We start from the raw sequence: 21,669 nt of genomic DNA on the forward strand, positions 1-21,669 counted from the left end.
GTACTCGCTTTCGAAGAAATTTTATCTCGAACAATCCACGAGCCGCTTCTTCTGATGTTGTCATGGTCCATACTTCTGCACTATAGAGATGATATAGATATCCCTTCACTAATATACAACATTGCTTGAATAATCATTCAAGGTTCGAATCGAGCTCAAGGCCAGAACAATGATTTTTTTCTAATGATAATTATTGTTATTTTTTAATTTTTCTAAATTTGAAAAATTTTATTTTGTTTTTGGAATAGTAAGTAGAAAATTTTTCAGACAACCTGCCATAGCTGCGCAGATAGATCCATTTCGAAGGGTGCTAAGCCTTCATCATCAGTACCCTTTAGGCATGCTGCGCTAACCATCGAAATGGATCTATCTGCGTAGCTATGGCAGGTTGTCTGAAAAATTTTCTACTTACTATTCCAAAAACAAAATAAAATTTTTCAAATTTAGAAAAATTAAAAAATAACAATAATTATCATTAGAAAAAAATTATTGTTCTGGCCTTGAGCTCGATTCGAACCTTGAATGATTTATCAATAGGCCGATAAAAACAAAAACAATTGCTTGAATAATTGTAATTCAATTCAGGACAATAATAAAAGAGAAAATATCCATATATAATTTATTTGCACATTTCTGTAGAAGCGCCTTGCACTGATTTCCTCCCACTTAATGGCTTTAATTACCTCTTAACTTATTGACTTTAATGAATTAATTTGTTGCATTATTATGTATGTATGAAAAGTATGTATGCAGTTGTTCATGTTTGATTATTGTATGATATTTCATTTAATTAAAGTGTCATTGATAAGAGTGAACAAGTCCACGTCCACGTCCTTGCACTTGCATTAAGTATTTATAATTGCAACACCTACACAGTCCCACTTACCCTACATACAAAGTCACAAACATACAATTACACCCCCTGTCACGCATTGCTAACTCTCTCAGGCGTTATGAATGCCAACAAATCAATGCTTGAATAAATAATGAAAGTTAATCAGAAATTCAATCAGTTGAAACAATTTAAATAATAGAAGAGAACAGAGAGTTTTTTTGGCTACTATAGCACCGTTTTTGTTGTGAGTTTGCTCATAAATAAGGCAAATATGTTAAATAGTTAATGTGTTCAGAAGACCCTGTAGGGAATATGGACATCAAAGGAACTCTTCTTGGTTCTAAAAAATTCAAATAATAAAATTAGGTTCCATACACTGAAAGAAAAAGACTGGTAAAATCAAACGAATGGATAAAAATTGACAGAAATTTCGGTTGAATTGACCCGTATTTCGGGTAAAGCTCGTCAATTCAACCGAAATACGGGTCAATTCAACCGAAATTTCTGACAATTTTTATCCATTCGGTTGATTTTACCAGTCTTTTTCTTTCAGTGTAGAAGTCATCAAAGGTTAAAAGGTGAACGATCAATGAAAGATTTTGTTGTTTCTGTTATTGAAACACTTTGAAGATTTTTCAGTATGCTGATAAGTGACAGCCCTTCGGTGGATATGGATTGGATACGCTCGCGAAGACTCTTCTTCAGCTAATACCCCGACAACTCCCATGGCAATATGATGTATTTGCCTTTTGTTGTGCTGACTATTAAGTCACGAATTTGAGCACTGGCACTGTGTGGCCAATCGATATTTTTCCACTTGCACATTTAAGCTCACACTCCTAAGAAGCTGCTTTGGTGAATGCACTAGAAAGGCTTTCCCATGATATTATGGGGCAGTGCTTGGAGAACCCCTTTGTTTGCAGTATAACCTTTGACTTACTTGATATGTATCAACGTAAGAGATCGTAGACCGGGTTTTCAGTGCGAGTTTGAAGGTAACACACTTAAACATTGTTGCATATTTAAAGCTTAACTGCATATCTCAGTTTTAGCTGCCAATGAAGCAGAGTTAAACTCTAGTTAATTGAACATTACACTAAAAAGATGGGCTTATCTTAATACCAATGAAAAATCCTATGTTTTTCCTAAACAATAAGCTCTGGAAAACCTCAAGCTGTTCCAAAAAAAAAAAAATGTTATCATGCGTAAACTTATCATAATAAGTTATTCTTGATCTTGTGCTCTAAGGTCTTAAATTACAGTGTTATTATGCCTCAAACTCGAGCTTACGGTCCATTTTGGAGTTAAAAGGTCCTGGCTTTTTTTAAACTATAAACTTATTGAAAAACATGTTACAGAGAAGGTGTAAAAGGGTTTCAGAACTAAACTAAAAAGTTTAAAATAAGTGTTTTGATGTGACGCAACCTAATCTGGACGCATAGTTTAGACTTATGTCGACTAAATTTTAATAAAACAGGTTTTCTTTTTAAACCACTGTGAACATCAATCCCTTAAGTTAAGAATTAAAAACCACCTCAGCATACTCAACTTCATGACAAGCTGTGAAGTTTTTGTTTTATTCGTGTAGATTTGTGCTATTATTGTTCTCAATATATTTCGATTCTTACACCGCTAGCCGGTTTTTCTGAGTGTTAGATAATATTGATATCATGATAATAAAGACAAATAACTTTTTGATTGTTCCCATTTTCTGATCTAAATGTCTCCTTGCCAAATTTTCCCAAAGGGCCTGTTTTTAATTATATTTGTAGGCATAGAGTGTGCACTTAAAACTTTTGTATTTCCGCGTTTAAAGCCCTTAAATACAAAATAGCCTAAAATTGTTACTGTTCTTTTTAATTCAACGATGATTCCAAACACTTGTTTCACTTTATACTTAAAAACTCACATAGCAAATTTTAATTGATTTTCGTTTCTTGTTGCCTTACCTTAGTTGGCTGCTAAATATTTATGATTGCGTCGTTTGATGAATATCTTATATATCCTGCGAAGAAAAAAGAGGAATTAAAGAAAGTTTGTGAGATTGGAAACTGCAAGTGATTTCAATTTAGGAGCACTGTATTTAACATGTTTGTGTAGCAAATTGGTATGGGTAGAAGATACGACAGAGGGAAAAAAAAAACAAATACCTACTTCGCAGGATTCTTCTTTGGGGAGATTTTAGGCCGAGCTCACCATTACCAAATATAAATTAAAAGAATGAAATTGATTCAAATAGTTTGATATAATAACTGACCCATTTCGTATCTGTGGATATTTCGACTGATCAAGTCAGCATAAGTGCTACTGTAATGTCATATGCAGATTATTTTTGATATCGTACCCTTGGAAGAAGCAGATTCCCGAGCAGCGCTAACGACAGACTTGCGTTGAAGAGATATGCCCAGCTGGAGTGCTAAGAACATAGGATCGTCGAGCATAATAAACAATTCAAAACTTTTTCCTCGAAGCAAGGACCACTGTGCGCCCACAACAACTTTATGGTATACATTCCCAGCAGGGATGATTGAGTGAAGTCGGACCTGTGCTTCGCTGCTGACGGCAGCATTTTCATATACACCAACGCTTTTAAGCGAAACTGTAGGGTTGGAGCATTCAAAGACCGAGACCAAGAACTCTCTTTTCAGATTACTTGCTAATTGAAGAGTCTTCCATGCGTGAGTAACAGATACCGTAGAAATCGTGGATACCTTTACAAGATAGCGCAACAGAACACTTTACATCTCATATGGTTCCCTGGACAAATGGGTATTTGCAGATGAACTTGTTAAACTAAGAATATTGCTTTTGCTACATGCAAGCTGATGCTAAAAGAGAACATCTACTGTCAATCCCTCGATACGTAGCTACAAAGCCCAGGGTTTCGCACATCAAAACCACCTTGGGCAAAATGCGATCTTGCTACCTTATTAGGGACAAAGCGTGCCTACTTGAATACTAACTGGGCACTGCCTTATTGGTAGTCATACCGAAAGACTAGTAGCGCCCAACCGTCGATGCTGTAGGAGTAGTAAAGATGACGAAGATGAGGAAAAGGTGGATCAACTCATGTGAAACTGCACGTCGTAAGGTGGTAACATACAGCGCTGCCTAGAAGATTTCTTCTTGGATAATCTACACCAGGCGGTGGAGTAGGACATCAAGGACTTGGTATCCTTTATGAGGTCTTCAAATTGGTTCGAAGAGAAGCAATGGTTTCTTTTTTTTGATATCACAACACTGGCCTATGTATGCCACCGTGGCCGCCATTTCAACCTAAGTAACCCAACAATGTATCCAATTTATCCCGCGATCGGCGACTAGCAGTCCTCCTTAAAGATATTTCCATTGAAATACGACGTAAAATACCTTTCGGTTCGTATCCAAATTGACGTATCTCATTTTTTTATTTCAAATAACTGGCAAACTGTTAAGAATATCCTGAGTGGCAGTTCCTAAGGAAGAGGTCTTAAGGTGTAATACACTATTTTCATTAGTTGCTGCTTGGGCTGAACTGCCTAATCGATTTTTGTCGTTTCGTAAGAACTCACGCCAGCTATCTCTGTTTCGCGATAACTTGACGTCAATTGGAAGTACCAAGGGGGCCAAGTCCTGCTCCTCCTGCCTCTCCCAATTCAGTCTCTCCTTTCCTCTGTTACCAAGATACGGTGTAAATTGGAATACTTGCTTAGCCAAATCTCCCTCATCCATTGTGCATAACATTACCTAGCCAGGGAAGCCTTTGGGTTTTATTCGCTGCACTATCTTCATATCTGCGTTAAGCTCATACAGCTCATCATTATACCTTATTCGATACTCGTCGTCGGCATCACGGATTGGACCATGACGAACACTCTAAGAGCTGATTCCGAGACATACATCAGGCCAGGTATGATGCACGACTTGTAAAGCGTGATTTGTGTCGTCGAGAGAAGGCTACTGCTCAATTGCCAGTCAAAAGTAGCGAATTTTGGCATGAGTTATTCTCCGTTTGCTTTCTAAGCTGACAATGTTTTCGCTGTTAATGCTATTTTCCAGATAAACAAAGTTCAGCCATCCTTACTGCCAATAAACTCCAAAATCAAATTTCGTTAAGATAACCTAAAATATTAAACAAAATTAAAAAAAAAAATAAACCCTGGGTATTACTATAATAATTTCTCACCGCTTCGTTATCATGGCGGATAAATATAGTTGCCGGCCGGAAAACAGCTGATTAGTACTTTTTTTTATCTGCTTTGACATATCATCTACTGCACAGTAAGATCTTGACATAAGACCATAGTTAAAAAAGAAAATAAATCGAATGAGTTTGTATGTATATATCGCTCTGCTACCACCTTGAATGGTTCCACCATGGTTCTTATCGCTCAAATTGGTTTTCTCTAAGCATGTTCTCTTAACTGTTTCACTTCAGCTTGCAAAGAGTGCGGATGCATAAGAGTGCTTTTGAAGCCATTCAAGCGTGCAATTGTGCTCAAAAAGGTAAAATAATTCAAATTGTTTATAACTGAAAATTCCCACAGTCATTAAGTTTGAATGGTAAGAAAAGGCGTTTAAATGCCGGCCGAGAAATTTGGCGTCATTAGCTTGCCCAAGTAAACGAGTAGAGTGTGAGTGTCAATGACAGCTTTTGAAAATTGCTAACAGCACAAGGGACTTGATTAATAAGCCAACAAACCTTGGAATACATAATACGAAAATCTTTTGTTACTCTATAGGGTAGATGTGCCAGTAACCGGACAGTACGGTTTCGCTATTTGCCTTTTGCTTTATTTTCAAAAGAAGCTTTGTTGTTTCACTTTTAGTTTGCGTGTATGAAGTGAAGTCTTAAGACTACTACTTTTCAATTTTTTTGCTAGTTATACTTCGATTCTATCAGGTGAGTTTTTACTAATAATTTCGTGACAAAAGTGTTTCAAATGACTGTTATTCTATAAATAATTGATAAAAATACGTGATAACAGTTTAAAATTAGTGGAAATATGTATATATTTTTGTAAATACACTTGTCCGGATACTGGAATAAAAATAATAGTGTTTTCCAGAATCCGGACAAAGTTTCCGGTTACTAGAAGTAGTTAACAACCGCAAAATTCTAGTATCCGGACATGCTGTTTCTTTCGCGCTATTTTTTAATTATATTTGTTTATATTAAAATTAATTATAGTATGTGTGATAATCCCAATTAGACTGGTTGAGATTAAGTGAAGCCGAGAGGTGCACATGATCGACCAAGCAGGAAAGGCGTGGGTTCAAGCGCGGGGCTGTAAAGTGTTGAAGATTATGTGTAGTTCTTACAACTTTAGATTAACAAAGTTGCTTCTATCATTAAAAAGAGAGGACTGTAGACTCATGACGAGTATTCTAACTAGACACTGCCTTCTGGCGTCACATGCCTTTAAATTACTCTTGGTCAGTGATAGCAGATGTAGGAAGTGCGGTTTGGAGAAGAAAACGATCGAGTACGTTCTGTGCTCGGGCCCTGCGCCTGCCATGCTAAGACTCCAGCTATTCGGAGTGATATAGCTGTCAGATCTAGAAGCAGCATGTGGCTTAAGTCCTAGGAATCTTCTGGTATTAGCCAAGGGGACGGAGTTATTTTGTAACACAGGTCCTGGTTTTTGATAGGGTTTTTTTAATTTGGTCGTTAAAACAAACTTCTGGTAACACTACGGACTCATTCAGTCTATGTGAGGTCCTCATGGACCGGCCTGTTCAACCTAACCTAACCTATGTGTGATAATCCCTAATCCAGAATGTAATAGGGACCGTGCCTATTGGACGATTTGCAGCCAGGGGATATATTCGGCTGTATTTGAACGGAGCCTTCCCGATACCGGGCCGCCTCGGGAAGTAATGATGGCCTTACGACAGCAAGGGGCGCTGTTGTGGCGGATGGTTTTTATCCCCACTTTTAACATAACACCGCTGAGCCCGCCTTTTGGGCAGGTGGTCGTACGACCAAGATGAACTAAAAAAATTTAAGAGAAAGTAAGGATGCGAAGGAAAAAGCGATGGCGTCGCAAGCCGGAAAAGAGGAAATCGCTATCAGCGATGACTCGGATGCCGATAGCGATGCTAGTGTGCAGTGAGTGTTTCGGTAAAGGAGCGGCGTACTAGTTCGGACAAAGAATTAAGGTTAGAGCGGGAACAACGAGTTAGGGAGCTTAAGATAACCCTCTCAAAATATAGGGCTGCATTAAGAATTATGCAGCGCTTGGCCCAGTGGTTCACCCAACCAACGATCAGAGCGATCGCTTGGCATGGGCCCGTGAGACAGTGCAAGAATGTCGAAGACAATTCACAGACGAAAGCTTTGCTGCGAACAACCCTCAATTTTGCAACCGCATCGAAGCGGAAGAAACCCCTAGAATCAAGAGGCAGCGATCGACTGAACCTGACAATCATGCTTTTAAGAGGTATAAGGGGGAGGGTAAACGCTCCAGTCCAAGAACCGGGAGGTGAATTAGCCGGAATGACAGGAAGAGGGAAATATAAGTACTGTAAAGCCATGTACCTCAAAAGCTGTAATACAGGAAGAGGAAGACAATAATGGCTTGAGAAGGCACAAGGGAGATAACAATTATACTACAGCTTAATCGATGATACTTAAGGGAGCTAACGCTGAGACTCCAGTTTTCACCGGGAAGAAGATGAGCGAAGTTGCTTACCAGTTTCTGACTGTGACATTTGTGTAATGTTTAATTAATGCATAGGTATGTTTTCAGCTAAAATGTATTGAAATTGATGAAATATTTATATTTTAATTTTTTGTTTATTGGAGTTTTGTGTGTTTCTTTTTTATCTAAGTATGAAAGAATATTTTCATTTGTTTTTCTGAATGTTTAAATAATAAGTACCTACGCAAGTCAATGAAATTAATGAAGAATGTGCAAAAGTTTATTTTTTGTTGTTGTATTTATTTGATTTAAATATTAAATGAAAATAAAAACAACGTTATAAAACGTTGCAAAACGTTGTAAAATGTTACAAAACAATTATTTTTATTTTACATCATAAGTGTCCGGTAACTGGAATTTTACTGTCCGGTTTCTGAAAAAACTGTCCGGTTACTGGCATATTCTGACTTGTATCAAAACAATAATTTTTACAAAAAAAAAAATAGAGTGTTTTCTATCGAAGTGACTGATTTTATTAGATTTAGAATTAAGCAATAGTCATTTGAAAATTCAAAGTTTTTAATATCACTTGCAAGATGTAGCCAAGAAGAGTTCAAAAGCAAAAAAAAGTTAGGTGGCCGGTTACTGGTACATCTACCCTAGCTCGCAAAGGAAAAAGTTGTGTTTGAATGTGTCTTTTGTCTCATCGTTTCTGTATCAACTATTCCATCCATCTTCTCTCAAACTTTGTAAATATTCTGTTCATTCATGTCTTTACCAATTTTTGCATAAAAAGTCAAATAGATCTTGGTGCTTCATTTTTTGTCTGCAGCCTAGTTTGCTAAAAATACGCGCATTTAGAATTTGCAGTCACGTCTTTTATTTGTGCTCTTGTAAATGCGTCAACTTAAATCACGCGCATGACTTGAATCTAATGCTGTTATTATCAATCAAAAGAATATGTAAATATTTTTCGCATTAAAAATGCATGTAAATAGTAGTTCGCACCGGGAGATTTAAATTTGCATAGGAAGAGTAGCGCGGAACGAAGTTTCAAAGATATTTCCACTACAAGTGTGAGGGGACTTGTCTGAAAGCAGTGAGTTCAGACTCTGTGCTTCGACGCCTAAAAGTAGGCAAGCAACTGGAAAAAACGCGAAAACCTCCATGAAACTGGCAGAGGCGTACAGTCTAGAAACTAGAGGCCGACAACTTTTTCCTAGAAAGATCTTAGGTTTATATGCTCTAGAGTTCGAAGAAACTATTTCCGGACTTTGAACATTCAAGTCCGAAAGAAATAATTAAATCCGGACTTGTATTTTAAAAGTCCGACGGTAAAAGTAAAATCCGGGTTTTATTTTTTTTTTAACACAAAAATCAATGTCTAAGAAGCGCCAGTTATTTCTTCTGCGACAGCTGCGATTAGTATCGCCGTCTTGCCATAGCCTAGGTGCATTATATTTCTTGGCTTAAGAATTTTCTTCGGTCTTGAGTCTTCTGCTTTTTTTTTCTACTCTAGTCTTCTTCTTTTCAATGCTAATAGGTTGATATAGGTTATGCCGGTGATCACTTGTATTACTGGTCCTATAACGGTGGGAAAGACGAAGGCTAGTCTCAGAGCATAAATCTTTTTTTAAGCGCGTTAGCTCAGAGCGCTGCTCTGTACAGTTGTGTGACATTTTTTTAAATTCTATAACTCGCCCTATCTTTGTGTTAATAACACGATTGGGCGATGCCAGTTTAGACGCGTTTTCTCCCATATGCTGAGTTTGCGCCTAGTATTCTGCTCTGGAGCATAATCTTACGCCTAAGTAGATAACTATCTTCGTTAAGGCTATATTTCAAGAGAAGGATTAAAACCCCACTTTTTGTAACTTCCTTAGCGGCCAAAAAGTCTTTTTTTTTCTGCTGCCATTTGAAGTTCGCGTGAGTCTAACTACTATTTGTACGCGCTCATGGACTGATTGAGTATTATGCGTGGTTCTTCTAGATTTGGGCTTTAGTGTTTGCGCTCACCTAGGAATGGAGCATAGATTTCATATGTCAGAATCAAGATTGTTCCTTGTACTTCTCAAGAAGTAATTTTCGTAGTCCGCGGGCTATCTGTACATGTAATCTTTAAGACAGTTTCTGATGGCACGCAATAGGTAGCATGGAATTCGGAATAGCTTTTGACCACGTTGCTCATGTCTAAGGTTAAAATGTTCTACGCTAACTGGTAAGAACGTCTTCCGTTGCGCTTAAAGTACATGTTGCAGTTTGTTTTTGTTGTAACGATTAAGACACTCCCCGTGCCGTATGCATGTGTTCTACATATCCAGCAGTACCTCCGGCCGAAGTTCTGCATTTCTTTTATGACTTCTTCCCTGATAATGTCTAGCTGTGTAGTTTTATGGAAGGTAAAAATGTCTGTCATCCCTCCACTGAGGTGCGAAGGAAAGCGGTCAAGGAGTGCTTCACTTCTATTGTAATTAGTTCGAACTATTTTAATGTAGGGATCATCTGGCTCTTAGATCCTAGTTATACCCCCAGCAGCTGAAACTTCTGAATTCGGAGTTCCGCTGGCCACGTATGTATGTACAGATGAGCCTTTAGTCAGTTTACCAATTGCTGCGCAGCAACTGCCTGTTGGTAGCGAGATACTCCGATAGGATTTATCAATGGTTTGATTTGAACTTCTGGTGGGTCAGTGCTCAATTAAAGTGGATGTGGTACGTCGTAATATAGTATAAAGTGTTTCCTTATGCAGCTGGTTTGTAGGATGATGAGATGGAAATCCAATGACTGCAAACTTGACTGTCCACTCGGTTCTCCAGAGGATTTCTCAGCTATCGATTAATTGTCGAAAAGTAATCGACATGTATTAGGTTTCTTATCAAAAAACTTTCAGAATGTTATGGAAAAGTTGCTTTTTTCTTTTCGAACATTTATTGATTATTTATCGAAAATTTATCGATAGAATATCAAAAAGTTATCGATTTATTATTAAAAATATATCGTGTTGTTACCAAAAAGTATCAATTTTTTATCAAAATTTATCGATTTTATATCGGACTTAACGGTTTGTTATGAAACAGTCACCGAGAAAACTTCACTATAAAATCGATGATTCATCTGCAACCCGGCTATATCAAGCCGCCGAGAAACCAAAAAGAAACCGATTACTCGGTGACAAAAAGCCGATGACAAACCCGACCGAAATAGTTCGCTCTCGATAGTAAGCCGATAGTAAAACAGTAATTTGTCAGTATCGGTTTTCACACATAAAAAGCTCTTCCTAAAAAGCGCGGAATTATTTGTTTCTGGTAAAGTTGTCTCTGTTGTGGTTTCACTTCAACTCCAGGACGATCTCAAGTTGTCTCAAAAACATTACTTTTCTAGACGAACGCCTGTATGTTTACCCATCGAGCTTCATGTGTACTTGGTACTCATGCCTTTTTTTTCAAAACCAAAGAATCTTGTTTTAGAAATTCGTATGCTAAATTGGAAAAAATCTGTGGCGGGATATCATTCTATTCTCATTGGCCTTAAGAATTCAAGAAAAAAAAAATATACAGAAAAAAATAAAAAAATTGCATCACCTCATCTGTTCAAAAAACTGCGTATTATTTTTGGCATGAAAAGCTTCCAGCAAGTATATGACGAATATTTGGAGCTCACATTTGTCTTATAAAAGTTGACCGGCCTGGATTAACCTCATACTGCCCTTATCTAACATTACTTGCACTTGTACTATTATATTGTGACGAATATTAGCATCACTAAGCTGTATTTCTGCCATGAAAAGCTCTTAGTGAAAACTCATCTGCCTTGCAGATGCCGCTCGGAGTCGGCATAAAACATGTAGGTCCCGTCCGGCCAATTTGTAGGGAAAATCAAGAGGAGCACGAGGCAAATTGGAAGAGAAGCTCGGCCTTAGATCTCTTCGGAGGTTATCGCGCCTTACATTTTTTATTTTTTTAAGCTGCAACTAAATAAATGCACAACAACAATAAAGCAGCCACTCTTATGTAAAAGGCGACGAAGAGATATCTCACACACACAAATATGTAGTAATCAGCCGAAGTAGTTACTCAGACATACACACGCACATGGCTATGGGAGAGGCATGAACTACAGATATACATGGATATAGCTGGTAACTAACCAAGCATGAGCTACAACTGTTCGCGAAATTACTAGATCTTACAAGAAATGGGTGAACGAGGAAACCGAGAGTATAAAAGCAGCACAAGCTGAGTAATAAGGAACCAGTTTTGATTTAAACACGCTATTAGTTGTGAAGTATAATTGTGAAGTACTACTCCCAAAATAATCTAAATAAAGACCAGTTTGCAATACTGAATATTGGAGGGATTTATTCAATGGTTTAGCGATTGGAACGTTAGCAGAAGGTTTCAAAATAGGGAAATTTCCCAAAATTAGTTACAATATACTTCAGGTGATATTAGCTGAACTCCTTATATGAAGACTTTTGATATCTCAATCGAGCTCTTGCATATGAATAACCTAAATTAATCTGATTTGTACCTGCTTAATGCCATTGCTTTAATTTAATTTCCTTTCAATTTTTATCCTCAACTTTAGGTATTAAAAAATTCCCACAAACCGCATATCAATTACAAATAAATAGATAATAAGTACATATGATAATATAAGGGTAAATTGTAAACACTGTTATCTTGCAACGTCACTCACACCCTTCGGCTGCTATAAGCTATAGAAACTGTCTTGTCAATATCTCGACTTAGGGTGCATTTAGGCGTGCAACCCAACTGTCGTCGAATGCACATACACGTGCATATAAAAATAACTTACAACGGGTAGTTAAAAATAAACGAACAACCCTATACAAACACACACATACATATACATAACTGCCATTCTATATAGGATTAAAACACAAGGATATACATACATACATACAAATTATAATTGACCATAACGGGCAATTAAAAAATATTAAAAAAGATTAGTGTGAGTAAATATAATATAAGTAAAGGATATACTTGATAGCTGCTCGAGAATGAATAAACAACACAAGCGTGAAAACCAGGCATGCTTAACCAACGAAACGATATCATTTCGTTACGATAATCAACGTTAATAAACGAAACGAAGTCATTTCGTTTCGTTTATTAACGTTAAGATCGTCAAATTAACGAAATGATTTCGTTTCGTTTTCTGCCATATCAAAACGAAATCAAATCGTTTATGTTGCTTATTAATTTCAAACTATGCTGGCAAAGCTGATTGATGGCGGAGTCAATAAAGGTGAAAGCATTATCCAAGCTGATTGCAACTTTTCTCATGAATTTTGACAGTACGAAGATTTCTCAGAGTATTTTTGACATTACCACCAACGAATTACACAAACAAATTACATAGAGTTTGTGTGTGTATGTGCGCTCGTTGTTGCCACCTTACGGCTTCACCATGGCTATAGCATTGCCAGCATAATTCAAACATAAAGTATCACGTTTTCGTTAACGTTTTTAACGTTAACGAAAGCTTTTCGTTTCGGTTAAAAACGAGATACAATTTATCTTGATAATTTCTTTATCGATAATATTTCGAAGTGTTTCAACGGAAACGGTGGAAATTTTTTGATAAACGATTAGCTTAACGTTAAGGTGCATCCCTGGTGAAAACCATAACCACAAAAACAACAATAACAATAAATAAAACACTATCACTATGAATATCATATCTACCTCCCTTGAAAACTGATAACAGTCACAACAACAGCTTGCGAATTGGCAATCATGTAGATAGATTGTGTGAGCACCCTCAAGCATACATAGTTGTTGACTACGTCAGGCACCCCTATCACCTTTCATGCTCTTCTTCTTCTTCTTCGGCATTTGTCATCAATACATACTCGTAAGCTACGCTACTCAACAGAGCACTCTTACGCCCAAGTATCACAAAGTGTGGTGTTAAGTGCTTGGTATTAATTTACTGTAAAGTGTTGTATCTCCTTACATACATACACATTTATATGTGTAGGTATTAGTTTGTGTGGGGTGGTGGTATAGCGCGTTCTACTATTAGTTGGCAATTAACAATATACAAATTAAATCATATTGAATCTATTGAGGTTGTGCCTTATAATCGAGGGTAATTAAAAAATTATGAATTTACGCAAGAACGTGGACAAAGAAAATATTTTGAGAACACTTATTAAATGGGCACGCATTGGGAGTTGTGGGAAAAATACTGGAAAAATAATAATAATAAAAATAAAATAAAAAAATTGTAAGCACTTCCTTTATATAAATGGAGAAAAATCAGCGAAAAATGTCACATTACTTGGATTGGAAAGTTGGTAGGAAAGATATATTATTAGTCAATCAATTGCGCTCCACCTTTATATTTTTACTTCTCATAAATATTTTTGCAATTTCTATGTCAAAATTTAAAAATCAAGGTTTAGCAAGAATATGTCTTTATATAAGGACACATTTTTGCTGATTTTTGTCCATTTATATAAAGGAAGTGCTTAAATTTTGTTTATTTTATTTTCTCCTTTTCTTACATTTCTCGGTGTCTTAACCTATCTGTTAAGTTTGACAGTTGTAGCTCAATGAGAACTTACATAAAAATCAATCCCATAATTCCCTCCGTTCCGTTTGATTTTTCTAAATATCTCCCTTCATGCACCCCATAGCAAAACTTTTTGTATTGTGTCATCGGCTGTCATCGACCTCTGAATTAAGTTTGAAATTTCAAGTCTCTAGCTCATCGAGAAGTTACTTAAAAGCTGGTTTGAAAATTGTCCAATTCTTATCTAATTATTTCGATCCGTGCGCCACCTAACGGATTTTTTTCCTTTTGTTGCATTGTCACGGTGTTCTAACCTATGTGTAAAGTTTCACGTTTGCAGCTCAATGAGAAGTTACTTAAAAATCGATTGCAAGATTTGTATGAAAAGCGAACAACCCACCTAATATAAAGGAAGTAAAAAGTTTTTTTATTGTTTATTTAAGCCAGCCAACTCATTATCAAGACGCTTAAGCTCTGCTTAACTTCGTCAGGAAGAAAGTTCATGAGAGCAAGGCCATGCCCGATAGAGGTAAATTAATCCAAAATATGCATAAATATGCATACCTAAAGCGACTGACAAATACTCACACCTAGCTAAATCTTAACGCCGAAAATTTCTAATATTGAATACACTAAATACAGCAGTTGCTAAAGTCCTAGAATACAAAGCACTCGCAAAAGATACAATTTAAGACATAATAATCATTCATCAAAACTTAGTGTTTAACCACCAATTTTGGCAGTTTCTTAGCGTGTGCTCACGAGGGAGCCTCAATGTAGGTTAGGTTAGGTTAGGTGGTAGCTGTCCTGGTAGGGCAAGCTCACTTGAACAGCAGGAAGGTTCGTTGTGATCCGCATAAAATAACGGTGACGTAGCTTTAGCTACTTAGAGAATCGTTGCATCGCAATGATATAGTTCCTAATGGGACCGATCCCAACCTTGGATAAATTCTGCGGAGTTCCAATTGAGCGACCGAAATACTTTCGCCTAGTTTTGGCAAAAGCTGGGCAATCACGCATAAAGTGACTCGATGATTCCACCGCATCATCCTCCATACAGCTACAGTAGAATGGGGTCTTTAGTATATGAGACGTAACGCATGGATTCCAATTGTATAGTGCCCTTCCAAAATCTCAATGACAATTGATAGATGAACCTTAGTGAACTTAATGATTACGGCAGACCTTCTGTCATCTACTTACGGCCAGAAGGATATTGGTACCCTGCTAGAGGTGGAGTCCGCCTAACGTTTGCTGAGCTGAAACGAAGCTCATTTATGCAGGAGCAAACCACAAGTGGCCAGTAGAATATCGAAATCCCCTACAGCCATCTTCGCCCGTTTCAATTGTACCGATGCGGGCTAAGAAACCCGCTTGACAGTTGTCCGGGATATCACTTGGCCCGGGACCAAGATAATATTAATCTCGGAACCCCAATGTCCATTGATAGATGAACTTGAGTGAAGTCAATCATATCGGCAGACCTCTTGTCATCCATTTCCGTCCAGATGGATCTTGCTACCTTGCAAGAGGTGGTGTCCGCCCAATACTTGCTGAGCTGAATCGAAGCCCATTTATGTAGGAGCAGACCACAGCTGGTCAGCGGAATCTCGAGATGCCTACAGCCATCTTCACTCGGTTCAATTGTACCGATGAGGGCGAAGAAACCCGCTTGACAGTTGCCCGGGATATCACTTTGGCGCGGGACCAAGATAATCTTAATCTTAGAACCCCAATGACCACTGGTAGATGAGTTCACTCAATCATTTCGGCAGACCTCTTGTCATCCACTTCCAGCCAGAAGAATCTCGCTACCCTGCAAGAGGTGATGTCCGCCCTACACTTGCTGAGCTGAATCGAATCCCATTTATACAGGAGCAGAACACAAGTGGCCAGCGGAATCTCGAAATCGCACGCTAGGTCAATCACTCCCAGACCACCTTCGATCGCACTTTAGTTGAACTCAAGGCCTTGATAGCCGCTTGGCTGTCAGAGTAGATGTTAAATTCCCTAAAAGTGATATCACTGAATATCATTTCAAGCACTGCATCGTCAATCGCAACAACTTTCACTTGGAAGACGCTACAGTGATAAGCCAACTTATACCTGCAGCTTTCATTTAGATCTTGATAAAAGGGAGAAGCATACATCGAAATTTGGTCGCAAGGTATATGGGAATAGATAGGAACGTAAAAGCGGATGAACTAGCTGAAGCATGCCCTTATAGGTCTTAATTACATTGGGTGAGATTAAGAGAAAGCGAGAGATGCACACGATCGACCAAGCGGGAAAGACGTGAACCCAAGCGTGGCGCTGTAAAGTGTCGAAGATCATGTGCAGGTCTTACAAGCTTAGTCTAACAAAGTTTGTCCTATTATTAAAAAAGGGAGAACTGTAGGCGCATGACGGGTATTCTAACTGCAAACTGACTTCTAACGTCACATGCCTTTATATTAGGTTTGGTCTGTGATAACAGATGTAGGAAGTGCGGGTTGTAGAACGAAACGATAGAGCACGTTTTGTGCGCAGTGAGATCTAGACGCGGCAAGTGTCATAGGGCTTGAAAGCTTCTAGTATTTGCCAAGCGGATGAAGTTATTTTATAACAAAGGTCCTGGTTTTTGAAAGGGGTTTCAGTTTGGTCGTTAAAAAAACTCCCTGGTAACACTTTTTTCTATGTGACCTGCTCATTGACCGGTCAGTTCAACCTAACCTAACCATCATGGGTGCTTTATTGCAAACAAAATATCTAAATTCCATGTTGTTTGTAATTAGAGTTTTGATGTATGTACATATGTATATTTTGGATGGCGGTGAAATGTAAACAATTTTTGTAATACATACTTCACATGCTTTCTCCATTTACGGTATTTTTAGCTTTGCTAATGATGAAGTTATACAATTTTGATTACACATATTTTAACCGGCTACCTTAAACCTTTAACTCGTCAACAAAACAAACAAAAAATTATGTTGCGTTATGTGAAGCAAATATTTGTGCATTGTTTTGTTGCATCAATTAATCACATTTTTCGTTTCAATTATTTATTATTGACTTTAAAAAATGCAGTGGGTACATTCAACTAATCAAAAATCGCCAAAGCGTGGTAAAATGTGATTGCAAAACGCCCGCGGCCAACAACAAACGTATCAATTCTGTGTTGTAATTTAAAAATTCAATTTGTTGAATGGCAATAAGAAACGTTACTTTTTAGTTTCATATCGTTAACAATGATTAGATATCTTTTCTGCTTTTAACAAAAAAAAATAATATTTATTTGCGTAGTCGTCACGCAGGCACACAAACGCATTTCTAAATACATATATGTATGATTGGTACTGCACCTAGTGTATCGTTAATAAAAATTATACATTAATGGTAAATGTTGTTAATAAAATTTAATAATATCATGTGAAAAAAGAACTAAATTTAATTGCATCAAATACAGTGCGTAGTTGCATTAAATAAGCTTACCTACCCAAGTAGGGGGACTCATAATAGCATGGGTAGAATGGTGTATGGCTGACTATGTGATAAAGGAGCCCTGTTGGAAAAACTGGTGGATAAAAATTGGAAATTTTCTCTAATATCAATAATAAAACCAATTGTATAGAGCAATTCCCCCTGTGGGTTAGGGGTTAGAATATGCCCACGGTAGGTATACCGGTCGTATAAGGCGACCATAATACCATGGCTAACCAATCCATGAGTAAGGTGATTTTACTCGAAAGGGAGCAGGGTGGAAGCTGGTATCACCCTGTGGGACCCTACGCATGGTCCTTATAAAAACTGCTACCGCGGGAGCAGGAAAAGCCAGTTGTGACCTGATGCACTGCATCGTACGATGCTTGTATTCAGGTCTCATCTCCAGTCCTGGGATGGATGCAAACCCATGGGAACTCGGTCTCTTGCTTGTCACAGTATACCCAATTTCATTGAAAAACTGACCCTAAGGGGCAGACGTGTTGGTCACATCCCATAATTGTGGCAACCGGAGTGTAAACCGTTGAGAGACGGTGAAACGTATGTCTATCGTCAGCCGAAAACAATCGATAATTGTACGAGTGGGCCGGTGTTCATCTCGTCTTTTGAGATATTTGAAGCTGCTTTAGACTGCGTTGCGAATAGGAGGTGTTCGCAGAATGGATGGCCACATCCAAAAAATTTGGCAGATTTGACGTTGTCAGATCACTGCAGTGTGGCGAACTGCTATTGCAAAGATATTGCTGAGGCGGGAAAGTCCCCCAACACAGGTGTATGGTTGAAAAGGTTGGCCACAGCCCTAAGTTGTGGAAAAAACGGAGGGTAATGATGAATAAAGAGGAAGTTTATACAACAAAGCGAGCTATTAGAGTTGTATACCATAGTAGCAAATAATGATGAATATGTGGGCATGTATAAGTAGCAAATAATGCAGATCAAAGTTACAAATAAAACTGAATAGAACGTTTAGCTGGGTTCAGTTGCAACATGATCTTAAACGCACAGGTACCTGTGACTAGCGGGATGTGTCTTGATGCGCAAGTGGTTTAGTACCATGATTAGTGAAGATGTATCTTGCAACTGTTTGTGCCGTAAGTACTTGTGAGCATCACTGTCTGTTGACCGAACAACAGATAGTTTTATTCACAAGGAATTATATGACGCCCTCACTCTATGGAACATTTAAGTAGCTATTCATGCTTAAGGAAAGACACTTACGCTGACAGGATACATCGGTAGTTGGTTCACAGCAAACGGGCGTTTTTTATCATAACAAGATGGTGCATAGCGTTGGAGGGAGGTGCCGCCTGCAAGCAATGTCTGAGCAAAACCACCTCCGTCGTCAACAATGTATTAGCTCTTGAGAGCGCGCCTATAAGTATTTCACACAATTACGGTTTAAAAGCATATAGAATTAGTATGTACCTTGTGGTGTATAAAGGAATAGCAACAAAAAGGCAATATTTGGAGACCAATTTTTAAAGGCTAGCATGAATTATGAGTGTTAGAGATTTCGAATTCAATACACAGCTCCCGAAAAGTGAAATTCAGAAACATGTCCTAGTAACCACCGCCGTTTGTAAACTTTCTAATTTTTCTGTAATATCAACAACATATAACAATTTGGAAGACTTGAAAAAGAATTACATAATTTATGAATTCTAAACAAAAATTCCTTGCGAGTTTTTTCCCTTCCCCCATTCCTCGTATTCTACATAAAAAATCCTTGTAAGTCTTTTCACTTCTCCCTTTTTTATTATTTTTATTCTGAATAATGTTCGAAAAAGGAAAACTGGTTAATGTAGAAAAGTAGGTATTATAATTGTGATTGAAAGGGAGATTCCTCTGCCATTTTTAAGGATTGTTTTCACTTGTTAAATCAAAGGGAATGCATAAAAATATAAATAAATAAATGTAAGACGCGATAACCTTCGAAGAGATGTTAGGCTGAGCTTCTCTCTAATATGCGTCGTGCTCCTTCTAGTTCTTCCTACAAAATAGCGGGACGCTACCTACATGTTTTATGCCGACTCCGAACGGCATCTGCCAGCCAGATGAATTTTCAGTGAGAAGCTTTTCATTGCAGAAATACATTCAGAGTGCTTGCTAAATTACTACCGAGTTGCGACCGTTCCTAGAAAAACTTTTATTTAATTGAAAAAACTTGTTTTTGAAATATTGATGCTGCTTTGCCAGGGGCGTGAACCCAGGAACTTCGGTGTGCTAGCACTTTACCACAAAATTTCAATTGGCAAAATAGGTGACTTCGGTGATTCCTTGGGAAAATATAATTCGCTAGCACAAAATTCCGAGGGAATATTTAAAATCGGGCTGATAATCAACGCACAATTCGACTATCGCTCAAAATTATTATTATTTGTTCTGGTATTCTGAAAATGCAGGTAGATTTGTTCTTTTTACCAATAGAGTTTCGTTAACTCACAAAATGTTAATTAAAATAGAGCTGCTAACGAAGTATTTTCACTACGAGGGGTTCACAAACTATAGCCATTAAAATACAGAAGGTGCGTTCCAAAAAAATTTCAATTATTTTCTTCTTTTTTTTTCACGAGGACAAAGCTTCGAAAGCTTTAAAGTAAGTGTGATTCTTAAAACGCACCAAACTGTCTACCGTCTTAAACCATTCAATCCTCTGCTACATACAATATTTTTTTTTCCTACAGGGCTCACAGTACTAGTAGCAGTAATGTCACTTTGTTGCAGTGTTGTTGAAGTAAGCAAAGGTGCAGTAAACGCTGCTGCATTGTCGCTGACGCTTCGTTGATTATCTTCTTCTCAAGAAAACTTCAATTACTTTTTTGTATATAGGTTCATATGTTCTTGGTTTAATATTTGTTTGTTGTGTTGTATTCTACCTTTAGTGCCATTGCATGCGTGTGCTTTATGGTCATAAATGTGCAGTCAAGCAAAACTTAACTAGAAACTCATTTAATAACCCAACAGTGCAAGAAATACCAAACTAGTCGCAAAAGAACTAGTTAGTAAGTGAAATTTTCTTAACTTAAATGAACTAGTCCGAGGTAAACTTTATTTAAATAAACAATAAAAATAATCTCGGGATATTTAGGTGAGCACTCTACCGCTATACAATGTCGGCCGTCCTATTTATATGTTTTAGCAGATACCGCTGTTTCCAATGAGTGCCAAACTCTTCATATCTTATCCAGTAAACAACATAAGACAAACTTCCCATAGAGAAGAATATTCGTTCTAAGTGCTTTATAAATTTAAAGTAGGTTGTTTTTTTGCTCATGATCCAACTTCAATACTAATAACTTATACATCACTCTCTCTCTCTCTTTTCTATAGAAATCTTCTAGGACCATTTCTTACTCAGAATAACCGAAGTTGACTTATCTTCAAAGCTAGCTTTATTTAATAAGGGCTCTTAGGTCATATTGCGAAAAAATTTCTCGGCTATGTTTCAATTGGTTTAGTGTTCTGCTGCGGCTGGTAAGGCGACACGAGTGTTACTAACATAGAAAAGCAAATCAATAGAGATGGTACCAGGACCTGAACCAAAGACCTTTCGTAACTGAAGTTATTATGAAATGAAATCAATACACAATTCACAAAAGTCAAAATTGGCTATAAGTTCAAGATACCCTTTAATGTACAGTGTTAAAAATACCTGAACTGTGCTCCTGGATCGTTTTCACACTGTTCTTAAGTGGGTGCACCTGAGGTCAAAAAACTAGTAGCGGAACTGATACAAAAGCATTAGGGTAGCCAAATGCGGAATTGTACTTGTTAGGTTCACCAATATAGATTTACTATACCAAAAGATTTAAAAAATGTGTTAAGTCTAGCTTTTAAATGATTACACAAGCAGCAATCTTAATAGCTATGACTAAAATATTGGGTATATTATCCATCTTACTCGGGTAGAATTGCTGTAAGAGGCTATCTGGAGCAAGCAGCTCTAAAGCTTTTATAAGCAGAGTCTTAATTGGTGGATTCAGCAACCCGATTCAGCAAAAAGGTATTTACTATAAATTCAAACTACACTGTAGTACATATTTTTCCAAGAGAAGATCGTGAGTGTTACTAAAACGGCGGAACTGAGCTTGATCGGTTTTTGGATTCCACAGGCCACGTTTTTTAGGCTCCCCAATGTTCATAATAAAAAATAATTAGAATGAAATTAAGCGCCTATTTTGA

General features: G+C 37.5%; 1 protein-coding gene across 1 annotated transcript in view; it reads right to left on the bottom strand.

Annotated features, from left to right (window-relative positions):
* The window catches only part of numb (NUMB endocytic adaptor protein), a 153,033-nt gene that overhangs the window by 97,474 nt on the left and 33,890 nt on the right, over positions 1 to 21,669 (bottom strand). The window contains exon 2 of the mRNA XM_067764653.1: positions 2,785 to 2,840. The gene's annotated coding sequence lies outside the window, so the exon portion shown is untranslated. The remainder of the gene's footprint in view (positions 1 to 2,784; positions 2,841 to 21,669) is intronic.

This window comes from Eurosta solidaginis, chromosome 2, assembly GCF_040869045.1.
Source record: "Eurosta solidaginis isolate ZX-2024a chromosome 2, ASM4086904v1, whole genome shotgun sequence".
NCBI classification, from domain to species: domain Eukaryota; kingdom Metazoa; phylum Arthropoda; class Insecta; order Diptera; family Tephritidae; genus Eurosta; species Eurosta solidaginis.